Source organism: Crinia signifera, chromosome 19 (genome assembly GCF_055691185.1).
Source record: "Crinia signifera chromosome 19, ASM5569118v1, whole genome shotgun sequence".
NCBI classification, from domain to species: domain Eukaryota; kingdom Metazoa; phylum Chordata; class Amphibia; order Anura; family Myobatrachidae; genus Crinia; species Crinia signifera.
Genome location: NC_139226.1, coordinates 44,411,663 through 44,426,043, shown reverse-complemented (window position 1 = coordinate 44,426,043; position 14,381 = coordinate 44,411,663).

Genomic DNA, 14,381 nt, shown 5'->3' with positions numbered 1-14,381 from the left:
TGACGACATATATCCTGTGTCCAGTGTGACGACATATATCCTATGTCCAGTGTGACGACATATATCCATTGTCCAGTGTGACGACATATATCCTGTGTCCAGTGTGATGACATATATCCTGTGTCCAGTGTGACGACATATATCCTGTGTCCAGTGTGAGGACATATATCCAGTGTCCAGTGTGACAGATATATCCATTGTCCAGTGTGACGACATATATACTGTGTCCAGTGTGATGACATGTGTCCAGTGTGACATCTAACCATTGTGTGACGGCATATATCCAGTGTCCAGCGTGACATATATCCATTGTCCAGTGTGACGACATATATCCTGTGTCCAGCGTGACATATATCCATTGTCCAGTGTGACGACATTTATCCAGTGTCCAGTGTGACATATATCCATTGTCTAGTGTGACGACATATATCCTGTGTCCAGTGTGACTACATACATCCAGTGTCCAGTGTGACAATATATATACAGTGTCCAATGTGACATATATCCTGTGTCCAGTGTGACGACATATATCCTGTGTCCAGTGTGACTACATATATCCAGTGTCCAGTGTGATGACATATATCCAGTGTCCAGTGTGACGACATATATCCAGTGTCCAGTGTGACATATATCCATTGTCCAGTGTGACAACATATATCCAGTGTTCAGTGTGACATGTAACCATTGTGTGACGGCATATATCCAGTGTCCAGCGTGACATATATCCATTGTCCAGTCTGACAACATATATCCTGTGTCCAGTGTGACATATATCCATTGTCCAGTGTGACGACATATATCCTGTGTCCAGTGTGACATGTAACCTTTGTGTGACGGCATATATCCTGTGTCCAGCGTGACATATATCCATTGTCCAGTGTGACGACATATATCCAGAGTCCAGTGTGACATATATCCATTGTCCAGTGTGACGACATATATCCAGTGTCCAGTGTGACAGGGGCTGTGTCCAGTGTACAGGGGCTGTGTACAGGGGTTGTGTCCAGTGTACAGGGGTTGTGTCCAGTATACACGAGCTGTGTACAGGAGCTGTGTCCAGGGTCCAGGGGCTGTGTCCAGGGGCAGTGTCCAGTGTGATGGCTGTATCCAGTGTACAGGAGCTGTGTCCCGGGGCGGTGTCCAGAGGCTGTGTCCATTGTCCAGGGGCTGTGTCCAGGGGCTGTGTCCAGGGTAACGGGCTGTGTCCATTGTCCAGGGGCTGTGTCCAGGGTGACGGGCTGTGTCCAGTGTCCAGGGGCAGTGTCAAGTGTGAAGGCTGTGTCCAGTGTACAGGAGCTGTGTCCAGGGGCGGTGTCCAGAGGCTGTGTCCAGTGTGACGGCTGTATCCATTGTCCAGGGCCTATGTCCAGTGTGATGGGCTGTGTCCAGGGGCAGTGTCCAGGGGCTGTGTCCATTGTCCAGGGGCTGTGTCCAGGGTGACGGGCTGTGTCCAGTGGCAGTGTCCAGTGTGAAGGCTGTGTCCAGTGTACAGGAGCTGTGTCCAGGGGCGGTGTCCAGAGGCTGTGTCCAGTGTGACGGCTGTGTCCATTGTCCAGGGGCTGTGTCCAGTGTGACGGGCTGTGTCCAGGGGCAGTGTCCAGGGGCTGTGTCCATTGTCCAGGGGCTGTGTCCAGGGTGACGTGCTGTGTCCAGTGTCCAGGGGCTGTGTCCAGGGACAGTGTCCAGTGTCCAAGGGGTTGTGTCCAGTATGACAGGCTGTGTCCAGTGTAAAGTATGAAAAATAAATAAAAGTAATAAATAAAATAAAAACACATTTTTGGAGGATGATGGAGGAGGAAATAGTGGGAGATCAGCAACCTGATAGAAGTGCTGAAGCTGCTACCACCAGTCATGACAAGGCCGATACCTCTTTGTATGTGCTCTTTGGAGCATTTCTCTTTTTTTGGGATAGTTTATTAAACTGCCACCCTGTCTGCCCCTGCAGTGCCGCTCTGCCAGGTTGGAAGTGTAAGGTCCACATGTACTGTATGTGATGCCGACTGCTGTCGCTTAGCTTAGTCATCCAGCTACCTCGGTATACCCTTTTGGCCCAACTACAGTAAATGAAAACAATTTTGTAAGCTGTGAAGTGATCAAAATTAACTAGAAATGAGTGGAAACTAATGTTATTGAGGTCAATAATACTTTAGGGGCAAAAACAGGCCCAAATTCTGTTATTTTAGCCATTTTTAGCATTTTTTTAAAAAAATCCAGATCCAAAACCAAAACCCACAATGGTGGTTTTGCCAAAACCAATCCAGATACAAAACACGAAGGGAGATCCAGATCCAAAACCAAAACCCGAAAAGTGGCCGCCGCACATCTCTAATTACAGGGTGAGCTGCTAAACTTACACACAATATGTCAGTAGTTACTCACAAAGAGTCAGTAAGCCAGTGCCATACAGATAGGCTGCCATAGATACACACAATGTGTCAGTAAGCCAGTTCTATACAGGGTAGGCTGCTATAGATACACACTATGTGTCAGTAAGACGTGCTATACAGGGTAGGCTGCTATAGATACATGTAATGTGTCAGCAAGTCGGTGCTATACAGGGTAGTAGTGTTCCCGCTAGGCTTATTTCACGGGGCGCTGCGCCCTGCCCCTTTTATAGCTGCCGATTTTCGCCCTGCCTGTTTCTGCCCGCCCTGCATAGTTAATAGCCGCTGCCGCGCTAGAAGTCTCCTCCCGCTGACAGTGTAAGCTGCTAGCGCGGCAGCGTGTGGACACTCCCCCCTCAGCCCTGACATGCCGCAGCAGCGGGGGGGACAGTGAGCACCAGGAGGTCATGGGGCAGAGGCTGCTCTGTGCGTGACAGTGCGTCCCCTTGAAGACATCGGCCCAGAAGCCTGCTGGTGGTGACACCTGCTGGCTGGAGGCAGTGCTTGGCCCCCGGGGCCGGTGATGGACGGCTGGGCACCCTGGGATATGCAACCCTCTCGCTTCCCAGCCGCCGCGCACTTGTTGATGCGCCCGAGTGCAGCGTGTAGGGGGGTCCCGGCTCATCTGCCCCCTCTCCGCAGGCCAAACGGACTCCTCAGCGCTGCCTCTGGGGGACTTTATGGGGAATATAACGTGTCACAAAATGGATTATATAGCATAAATGTGCTGATGGTGTGACGCTCAGGTGTCACAAGATGGATTATATAGCATAAATGTGCTGATGGTGTGACGCTCAGGTGTCACAAGATGGGTTATATAGCATAAATGTGCTGATGGTGTAACGCTCAGGTGTCACAGGATGGATTATATAGCATAAATGTGCTGATGGTGTGAGGCTCAGGTGTCACAGGATGGATTATATAGCATAAATGTGCCGATGGTGTGACACTCCGGTGTCACAAGATGGGTGATATATCATAAATGTGCCGATGGTGTGACACTCTGGTGTCACAAGATGGTTATATAGCATAAATGTGCTGATGGTGTGACGCTCAGGTGTCACTGGATGGATTATATAGCATAAATGTGCTGATGGTGTGACGCTCCGGTGTCACAAGATGGGTTATATAGTATAAATGTGCTGATGGTGTGACACTCAGGTGTCACAGGATGGATTATATAGCATAAATGTGCTGATGGTGTGACGCTCCGGTGTCACAAGATGGGTTATATAGTATAAATGTGCTGATGGTGTGACACTCAGGTGTCACAGGATGGATTATATAGCATAAATGTGCTGATGGTGTGACGCTCCGGTGTTACAAGACGGTTATATAGCATAAATGTGCCGATGGTGTGACGCTCGGGTGTCACAAGGTGGATTATATACTGTAGCAAAAACGTGCTGATGGTTTGAAGATCAGGTGTCACCATTTTGACCTTTTAAATTAAAATGTGCCCTCGCGAATGAAAAATGTGCTCTCGCGAATGAAAAATGTGCCCTCGCGATTGAAAAATGTGCCCTCGCGATTGAAAAATGTGCCCTCGCGATTGAAAAATGTGCCGTTCCCGTGATCAGCACCCTGCCCTAAAAAATTTCTAGAGTGAACACTAGGTAGGCTACTATAGTTACACACAATTTGTCAGTAAAATGTGATATACTGTACAGGGTAGTCGTTTATAGTTACACAATGTGTCAGTAAGCCAGTGATATACTGGGTAGGTAGATGTTACACTGAAGGTCAGAGAGCAGTGATTCACTCCTAACATTCCGTTTATAAATCGTTAATGGTATCATTCAGTGTTTAAGACCTAGATTGTTCGCCCACCAGGTGAAGCAATATCTTTATCAATATCTCGTTTGCTAACAATATTGCATAGAGGTGATTCAGTATATCCAATCAGCCTTCCGCAGCTATCTATCCTATGGCTTACAGGTAACTCCACTATTGAGCCCTTCTGTCTAGGCCACACACAGTAACCTATCACTGTTACCATAACAACACAGGTGTTCCGCCAATGCGCATTTCACTTTAATGGCTTTATCAGGGTTGCACATGACCAGTAGCGGTGCCCGAACAGACCTTGAGAGCACAGAGGCTGAAGCAGCACTGACAGACCCCTACCCAAACTTTAGTATGGTACTTGGCAAGGCCTGATACACTTGACAGCATTAAGACATGTTATATTGGTATAAAAAACCCTGACCCAATCTGCAAAGCGCCTCCCACTTTGGTAATATATTTGCCAATTTCAGGGTTGTAAATTGAGGCAGGTAGGAGATATGCTATTCTGCCCTTGCTTATACATACACATAGTCTAAAGGTGGCCATACACACTCAGATTTATCTTCAGATCTGGCTGCTTGAAACAAAACAATGGTTATGGATGAGAGCAAATGACAGTTGACCATTTGCTTGGAAATGTTGGAAAACAGACAAACTGTCACTCATCCATAACCATGTTTTTGTTCCAACCAGCCAGATCTGAAGATAAATCTTACTAGTGTATGGGCACCACTTTATTTGTATACATATATTTGCCAGTCTGGCTGCTGCTAATACCTGTGTGATGACATCACAATGGCCCTGTGATGACATAACAGTGATTCTATGATGTCACAATGCCTGGTGAGCCAGGACGGAACACTAGGAGTCATTCTGTTGCCTGGTCCCGACTTGTGCAGTCAGAGCTTTTGAACGTGTCTGATTATTCAGCATTTTCAGTTCATATATTGTGTTTGGAGAGGAGCAAGGAGAGAGAGGAGAGAGAGTAGGAAGGAGGAGACAAACGGGAGCAGCCCTGCGCTGCGTCCCGTTCTATAGTGGCAAGGTAAGTGCGCTCTTATTTCTATTCATTCTTTTTGTTTGAGCAATTGGGGTTCTTCATGGATTTCTTAAGGGGCGAGGCTCACCTGAAAGTGGGCGTGTCATAGCATAGAAGGCGGTTATGTCCCAATTTAGTGGGTGTTTCAGGGGGTCTTTGCCCAAACCTGAGGGGTTATTTATTATTTATATCACTGTCGGTTCCCAATGACCCCCAACATTTTTGGCGTTCAATATGAGCTAAAATCGTTATTCGATTCCAGTGGGTTTGTGTCCCCCCTTCCCCCACACACACACACACAAACACTTTTTTATTTTGGTTTAAACCCTTTCTTTTTGTTGGTGGTTAAATAATCACAATTTGCATGTTACAATGGGCACCGATATTATGCCCACATTTCACTGCAAATGAGGTTGCTGATAAATGGGCTTTAAATAATAAAGCCCTTTATTTCCCCCATTACTCCATTATGGTATTGTATTCGCTGATACCTGCATATCTGTGGTCAGTTGTGTAACACATATTTATACTGATCCTACTAGCGGAGCATTGTGATTCCGGATTATAATTGTATGAATATGAAATGAATTGTAACATTGTGACAGGAGATCGGGGACCATATTCACTTTTTTGCTTTTCATGGCGCCCAGAGAGGTCGCGTATAGTAGCGTAAAGGGCTCGCTTGGCTGCCTATTTCCGCTGCCTATCAAGCAGGTAAACTCCATCCCGCCAAAGGCACGCCCACCCCGCCACACAAATACCCGCACTATGCTGCAAACGCGTACGCTTACACATTCACGCGTAAGCACCCGTATCGAATGATTTTTCCTCTGTTCGTTGTGTTTCCGTCCATTATGACTAGAAGGGATATTTGTGTATAGCTTATTTGTTATTTTATATTTATATTTTATCTTTAATTAAGGTGACGCAGTTAGTCAAACTTGCTACAAGAGGGGAAATGGCCCAATTGCCATCAGAGAGCCAAACCAAACAAGAACCCCGGGAGAGGCAGATGCCCCCGGCACCGCGGGTAAGACAGGCCCCACCGCCTCCCCGCGAGAAAAAGGCACCACCGCCTCCACGCGACAGAAAGGCACCACCGCCTCCCCGCGAGAGAAAGGCCCCACCGCCTCCCTGTGAGAGAAAGGCCCCACCGCCTCCCTGCGAGAGAAAGGCCCCACCGGCACCGAGGGAGAGACAGGCCCCACCGGCACCGAGGGAGAGACAGGCCCCACCGCCTCCCTGCGAGAGAAAGGCCCCACCGGCACCGAGGGAGAGACAGGCCCCACCGGCACCGAGGGAGAGACAGGCCCCACCGGCACCAAGGGAAAGACAGGCTCCATCGGCACCAAGGGAGAGACAGTCCCCAGCGGCACCAAGGGAGAGACAGGCCCCACCGGCACCAAGGGAGAGACAGGCTTCCTCACCATTGAGGAATTCGCCCCTGTTAATATCCACGGTGTGGCAAGAGCCACCGTCACGATCAACGGAATGGTATACGCCCCCATCACCATCCATGGAGAGGCAAGAGCCCCCGTTCCAATCCACGGAGTGGCATGAGAACCCATTCTCAATAGACTGGTATTCCGAGATCCCGGAAACATCCCCGGAGTGGCAAGAGTCTCAGGAAGCATCCACTGAGTGGCAAGAGTCCCAGGAAGCATCCACGGTGTGGCAAGAGTCCCTGGAAGTATCCATGGTGTGGCAAGAGTCCCAGGAAACCTACACGGAGCGGCAAGAGACCCAAGAAACATCTATGGAGTGGCCCCCCGTCACCACCCACAGAGTGGTATACGCCCCTGTCACCATCCACGGAGTGGTATGCACCCCCGCCGCCATCCACGGAATGGCATGCGCCCCCGTCACCATTTACGGAGTGGCAAGCGTCCCTGTCACTGGAGTGGCATGCACCCCCTATACCATCCAAGGAGTGGTATGCACCCCTGTCACCATCACGGAGTGGCATGCACTCCCAATGTAGAGGCGTCCCACTACATTTCAACTTCTGTTAAATATGGAATATTGCACATAACAACCAATCAGACTGTATCTATTATCTCCTATACGATACTTAATAAATGAGTAGTCTAGATAATAGACAAATTATTTATTTAGTATTGTCTAGGAGATACTAGATAGAATCTGATTGGTTGTTATGGGCAACATCCCATCTTATACCCCATCATGTGTTATTTCCAACAACAATTTGGGTAATAAAATGAGTGGTGAATAATACTGTATCTCTGTGGTTATTTCCTCATTTGGAGCGTCTCCATGCTGGGTGAATGCTTGGCGGCTACAGTGTCAGAATATGTCAAATAAAACATGTGTACATTTACAGATGGCGCCGGGCTTGTCTTTGCTGGGGATGGCGGAGGACTCGCCACCCGCCATCCCCCGCACCGCGCCATCTGTATGTCGGAAGGGGACGCGCGTGCACGAGGTGCACGCGCGTCCCGTTCCGACGGTGCTTTTCCCCGGGTCCCCGCCGGCTTCCCCGGGTCCCCGCCGGTCCACACCGCCCCCCCGCAGCCCCCTGCAGCCCTGCCCGTCTCCCTGAAGCTGGATACGGGCAGGACTGCACCCGCCGCGCCGCCTCGCCGCCCGGCTATTGAGACGCTCGTGCGTGGGAAACGCACGAGCGTCTCATTCAGCCAGAGCGCCAGATTGCTGGCGGATCGCCAGGGACACGGTCCTGGCGCTCCGCCAGCAATAATAAGGCCGGCGCCATCTGTACTTTTTTAAATATGTCTACACACATCTCAGAGGGTTCCTTGGTCTATGAGAAGACCTAGCCATTACCCGATAATTCTGTCTGCACACATCTCAGAGGGCTCCTTGGTCTATGAGAAGGACCTAGTCATTACCCATCATTCGCCTGTCTACACACATCTCAGAGGGTTCCTTGGTCTATGAGGAGACATAGCCATTACCCATGATTCTTCTATCTACATACATCTCAGAGGGTTCCTTGGTTCCTTTCTCCTATCTACAGACATCTCAAAGGGTTTCTTGATCTATGAGGAGACATAGCCATTACCCCATCATTCTCCTGTCTACACACAACTCAGATGGGTTCCTTGGTCTATGAGGAGATGCAGCCATTACCTCATCATTATTGTGTCTACATACAGGACATCTCAGAGGGTTCCTTGGTCTAGGAGGAGACCCCTTGGTCTAGGAGGAGACCCCATCATCTCCTGTTTACACACATCTCAGAGGGTTCCTTGCTTTGGTCCTTGCAGTATTTAAAACAGCCATTACAATCCTGTAATTTCAGTAATGTTACAAATGCCTGGGGAGTTCATACAGTAGGTTGCGGCACATTCAAAATGTTACCTCAGGAAACAAAATGGCCACTTCACAAAGCGCTGCAGTGAGGCCCCTCGTTCACAGTGACTGATATTTTGCATCTTCCTAACAAGTTTGTGCTAAAATAATGCACACAAACCAATATTAGCATTGCTGTCTGTCAAAAAAAGTGTATTAGTAGGTCGACGATAACTAGGTCAACGGTCATTAGGTCAACCACTATTGGTCGACAGTTGGAAAGAGATAAAAACAGCCAACCAGCTTCTAACTGCCATGTTACGGCCTGTGTTTCAAAAATGTCAGCTAAGAGCTGATTGGTTGGTACCTTAGCTCTCTCCAATCTTTGATAAATATCCTCCTTACAGACACAGCAGGCTTCTTCCGAACACTTCAAGTCCAGCGCTTATTTGGTGCAGACAAGGAAATGGGTAATTATGTCCTGACAGTACAGTGTATAGAATACAAAAAGACCGACAAGCCTTGATGAACAGCACACGTGGCACACTTATCTCTCTCCTTATGTACACACCACTGGAGAGTGGTATAGTCAGATGATTATCGATTTTGGCCACACTTTATTTGATACAAACGGAAAAGAGGAGACGCCCAATCCACATGTGGTAGGGAATATGGATTGTATGCTCCACTGGGGCAGGGACTGATGTGAATGTTCAAATATTCTCTGTAAAGTGCAGCGGAATCTGTGTGCGCTATATAAGAAACTGCTAATAAATAAATTAATAATATAGGGATGTATGGTATTTTCTCCCCACTCAGGCAGGCATCTTCGATGATGGGTATCCATATATAACAAGAATCCCTTTCAATACTGCAGTCATCTCTACTGTATAAACCAGTTTGAGGTGGAGAAGAGGAGACTAATATACCTTCATAGGGATGTATTATCTATTGAAAGCGCTGATGAACGAGACACGATTTCATATGGTCTTGCATATGATCTTTTTCTTTCATGTGTTTATATGGTGTGGGGACACCATCCCTGTGTCTTCATCCACCAAGATGTATTCTAAGCGCGATTTGAACACCTTTATATTACTTTCATACTATAGAGTAGGCTACTATAGTTACACACAATGTGTCAGTAAGCTAGTGCTATTACAGGTAGAGATGAGCGGGTCCGGATCCCCGAGATCCGACAGATCCGAATCTCGGGATCCGAGGCGGCTCAGGAGTTCCCGCCTCAATTCCGGACCGAAAACGAGGCAAAACATCATCATCGCGCTGTCGGATTCTCGCGGGAGCGGGATCTTTTAAAAGACGCACGCGCGCTCGACATCTTCACTCCAATCTTGGAGAGTGAAGAGGGTGGTTGGGAAGTGGTGCTGTGCTCCGTGCCATGCTGTGCTGTGCTCCGTGACCTGCCCTGTGCCCTCACTGCCCTAAACCCTGTAGTGTGATTTAAATAACTAGGTGCTGCAGTGCTCACACGCAGGGGCTGCAGTGTCCACTGTCCAGGGGATGTCCTGTGGCCCGTGCCCTGTTGTGATTTATTTAGCCCTAAGCCCTGTGTTGTGATTTATTTAGCCCTGAGCCCTGTGTTGTGTGCTTTAACTAACTAACTCAGTGCTGCAGTGCTCACACGCAGGGGCTGCAGTGCTGCTGAGTAGTACACTGAGTACAGGGGCTGCAGTAATACAAGGGGCTGTGTCCAGTGTGACGGCCTATATCCATTGTCCAGTGTCACGAGTCACGACATATATCCTGTGTCCAATGTGACTACATATATCCATTGTCCAGTGTGACGACATATATCCTGTGTCCAGTGTGACGACATATATCCTATGTCCAGTGTGACGACATATATCCATTGTCCAGTGTGACGACATATATCCTGTGTCCAGTGTGATGACATATATCCTGTGTCCAGTGTGACGACATATATCCTGTGTCCAGTGTGAGGACATATATCCAGTGTCCAGTGTGACAGATATATCCATTGTCCAGTGTGACGACATATATACTGTGTCCAGTGTGACGACATGTGTCCAGTGTGACATCTAACCATTGTGTGACGGCATATATCCAGTGTCCAGCTTGACATATATCCATTGTCCAGTGTGACGACATATATCCTGTGTCCAGCGTGACATATATCCATTGTCCAGTGTGACGACATATATCCAGTGTCCAGTGTGACATATATCCATTGTCTAGTGTGACGACATATATCCTGTGTCCAGTGTGACTACATATATCCAGTGTCCAGTGTGACAATATATATCCAGTGTCCAATGTGACATATATCCTGTGTCCAGTGTGACGACATATATCCTGTGTCCAGTGTGACTACATATATCCAGTGTCCAGTGTGATGACATATATCCAGTGTCCAGTGTGACGACATATATCCAGTGTCCAGTGTGACATATATCCATTGTGTGACGGCATATATCCAGTGTCCAGCGTGACATATATCCATTGTCCAGTCTGACAACATATATCCTGTGTCCAGTGTGACATATATCCATTGTCCAGTGTGACGACATATATCCTGTGTCCAGTGTGACATGTAACCTTTGTGTGACGGCATATATCCTGTGTCCAGCGTGACATATATCCATTGTCCAGTGTGACGACATATATCCAGAGTCCAGTGTGGCATATATCCATTGTCCAGTGTGACTACATATATCCAGTGTCCAGTGTGACAGGGGTTGTGTCCAGTGTACAGGGGCTGTGTACAGGGGTTGTGTCCAGTGTACAGGGGTTGTGTCCAGTATACACGAGCTGTGTACAGGAGCTGTGTCCTGGGTCCAGGGGCTGTGTCCAGGGGCAGTGTCCAGTGTGATGGCTGTATCCAGTGTACAGGAGCTGTGTCCCGGGGCGGTGTCCAGAGGCTGTGTCCATTGTCCAGGGGCTGTGTCCAGGGGCTGTGTCCATGGTAACCGGCTGTGTCCATTGTCCAGGGGCTGTGTCCAGGGTGACGGGCTGTGTCCAGTGTCCAGGGGCAGTGTCAAGTGTGAAGGCTGTGTCCAGTGTACAGGAGCTGTGTCCAGGGGCGGTGTCCAGAGGCTGTGTCCAGTGTGACGGCTGTATCCATTGTCCAGGGCCTATGTCCAGTGTGACGGGCTGTGTCCAGGGACAGTGTCCAGGGGCTGTGTCCATTGTCCAGGGGCTGTGTCCAGGGTGACGGGCTGTGTCCAGTGGCAGTGTCCAGTGTGAAGGCTGTGTCCAGTGTACAGGAGCTGTGTCCAGGGGCGGTGTCCAGAGGCTGTGTCCAGTGTGACGGCTGTGTCCATTGTCCAGGGGCTGTGTCCAGTGTGACGGGCTGTGTCCAGGGGCAGTGTCCAGGGGCTGTGTCCAGAGGCTGTGTCCATTGTCCAGGGGCTGTGTCCATGGTGACGTGCTGTGTCCAGTGTCCAGGGGCAGTGTCCAGGGGCTGTGTCCAGGGACAGTGTCCAGTGTCCAAGGGGTTGTGTCCAGTATGACAGGCTGTGTCCAGTGTAAAGTATGAAAAATAAATAAAAGTAATAAATAAAATAAAAACACATTTTTGGAGGATGATGGAGGAGGAAATAGTGGGAGATCAGCAACCTGATAGAAGTGCTGAAGCTGCTACCACCAGTCATGACAAGGCCGATACCTCTTTGTATGTGCTCTTTGGAGCATTTCTCTTTTTTTGGGATAGTTTATTAAACTGCCACCCTGTCTGCCCCTGCAGTGCCGCTCTGCCAGGTTGGAAGTGTAAGGTCCACATGTATGTGATGCCGACTGCTGTCGCTTAGCTTAGTCATCCAGCTACCTCGGTATACCCTTTTGGCCCAACTACAGTAAATGAAAACAATTTTGTAAGCTGTGAAGTGATCAAAATTAACTAGAAATGAGTGGAAACTAATGTTATTGAGGTCAATAATACTTTAGGGGCAAAAACAGGCCCAAATTCTGTTATTTTAGCCATTTTTAGCATTTTTAAAAAAAAAATCCAGATCCAAAACCAAAACCCACAATGGTGGTTTTGCCAAAACCAATCCAGATACAAAACACGAAGGAAGATCCAGATCCAAAACCAAAACCCGAAAAGTGGCCGCCGCACATCTCTAATTACAGGGTGAGCTGCTAAACTTACACACATTATGTCAGTAGTTACTCACAAAGAGTCAGTAAGCCAGTGCCATACAGATAGGCTGCCATAGATACACATGATGTGTCAGTAAGCCAGTTCTATACAGGGTAGGCTGCTATAGATACACACTATGTGTCAGTAAGACGTGCTATACAGGGTAGGCTGCTATAGATACATGTAATGTGTCAGCAAGTCGGTGCTATACAGGGTAGTAGTGTTCCCGCTAGGCTTATTTCACGGGGCGCTGCGCCCTGCCCCTTTTATAGCTGCCGATTTTCGCCCTGCCTGTTTCTGCCCGCCCTGCATAGTTAATAGCCGCTGCCGCGCTAGAAGTCTCCTCCCGCTGACAGTGTAAGCTGCTAGCGCGGCAGCGTGTGGACACTCCCCCCTCAGCCCTGACATGCCGCAGCAGCGGGGGGGACAGTGAGCACCAGGAGATCATGGGGCAGAGGCTGCTCTGTGCGTGACAGTGCGTCCCCTTGAAGACATCGGCCCAGAAGCCTGCTGGTGGTGACACCTGCTGGCTGGAGGCAGTGCTTGGCCCCCGGGGCCGGTGATGGACAGCTGGGCACCCTGGGATATGCAGCCCTCTCGCTCCCCCGCCGCCGCGCACTTGTTGATGCGCCCGAGTGCAGCGTGTAGGGGGGGTCCCGGCTCATCTGCCCCCTCTCCGCAGGCCAAACGGACTCCTCAGCGCTGCCTCTGGGGGACTTTATGGGGAATATAACGTGTCACAAAATGGATTATATAGCATAAATGTGCTGATGGTGTGACGCTCAGGTGTCACAAGATGGATTATATAGTATAAATGTGCTGATGGTGTGACGCTCAGGTGTCACAAGATGGATTATATAGTATAAATGTGCTGATGGTGTGACGCTCAGGTGTCACAAGATGGATTATATAGTATAAATGTGCTGATGGTGTGACGCTCAGGTGTCACAAGATGGGTTATATAGCATAAATGTGCTGATGGTGTAACGCTCAGGTGTCACAGGATGGATTATATAGCATAAATGTGCTGATGGTGTGACGCTCAGGTGTCACAAGATGGATTATATAGTATAAATGTGCTGATGGAGTGACGCTCAGGTGTCACAAGATGGATTATATAGTATAAATGTGCTGATGGTGTGACGCTCAGGTGTCACAGGATGGATTATATAGCATAAATGTGCTGATGGTGTGACGCTCAGGTGTCACAAGATGGGTTATATAGCATAAATGTGCTGATGGTGTAACGCTCAGGTGTCACAGGATGGATTATATAGCATAAATGTGCTGATGGTGTGAGGCTCAGGTGTCACAGGATGGATTATATAGCATAAATGTGCCGATGGTGTAACACTCCGGTGTCACAAGATGGGTGATATATCATAAATGTGCCGATGGTGTGACACTCTGGTGTCACAAGATGGTTATATAGCATAAATGTGCTGATGGTGTGACGCTCAGGTGTCACAGGATGGATTATATAGCATAAATGTGCTGATGGTGTGACGCTCCGGTGTCACAAGTTGGGTTATATAGTATAAATGTGCTGATGGTGTGACACTCAGGTGTCACAGGATGGATTATATAGCATAAATGTGCTGATGGTGTGACGCTCCGGTGTCACAAGATGGGTTATATAGTATAAATGTGCTGATGGTGTGACACTCAGGTGTCACAGGATGGATTATATAGCATAAATGTGCTGATGGTGTGACGCTCCGGTGTTACAAGACGGTTATATAGCATAAATGTGCCGATGGTGTGACGCTCGGGTGTCACA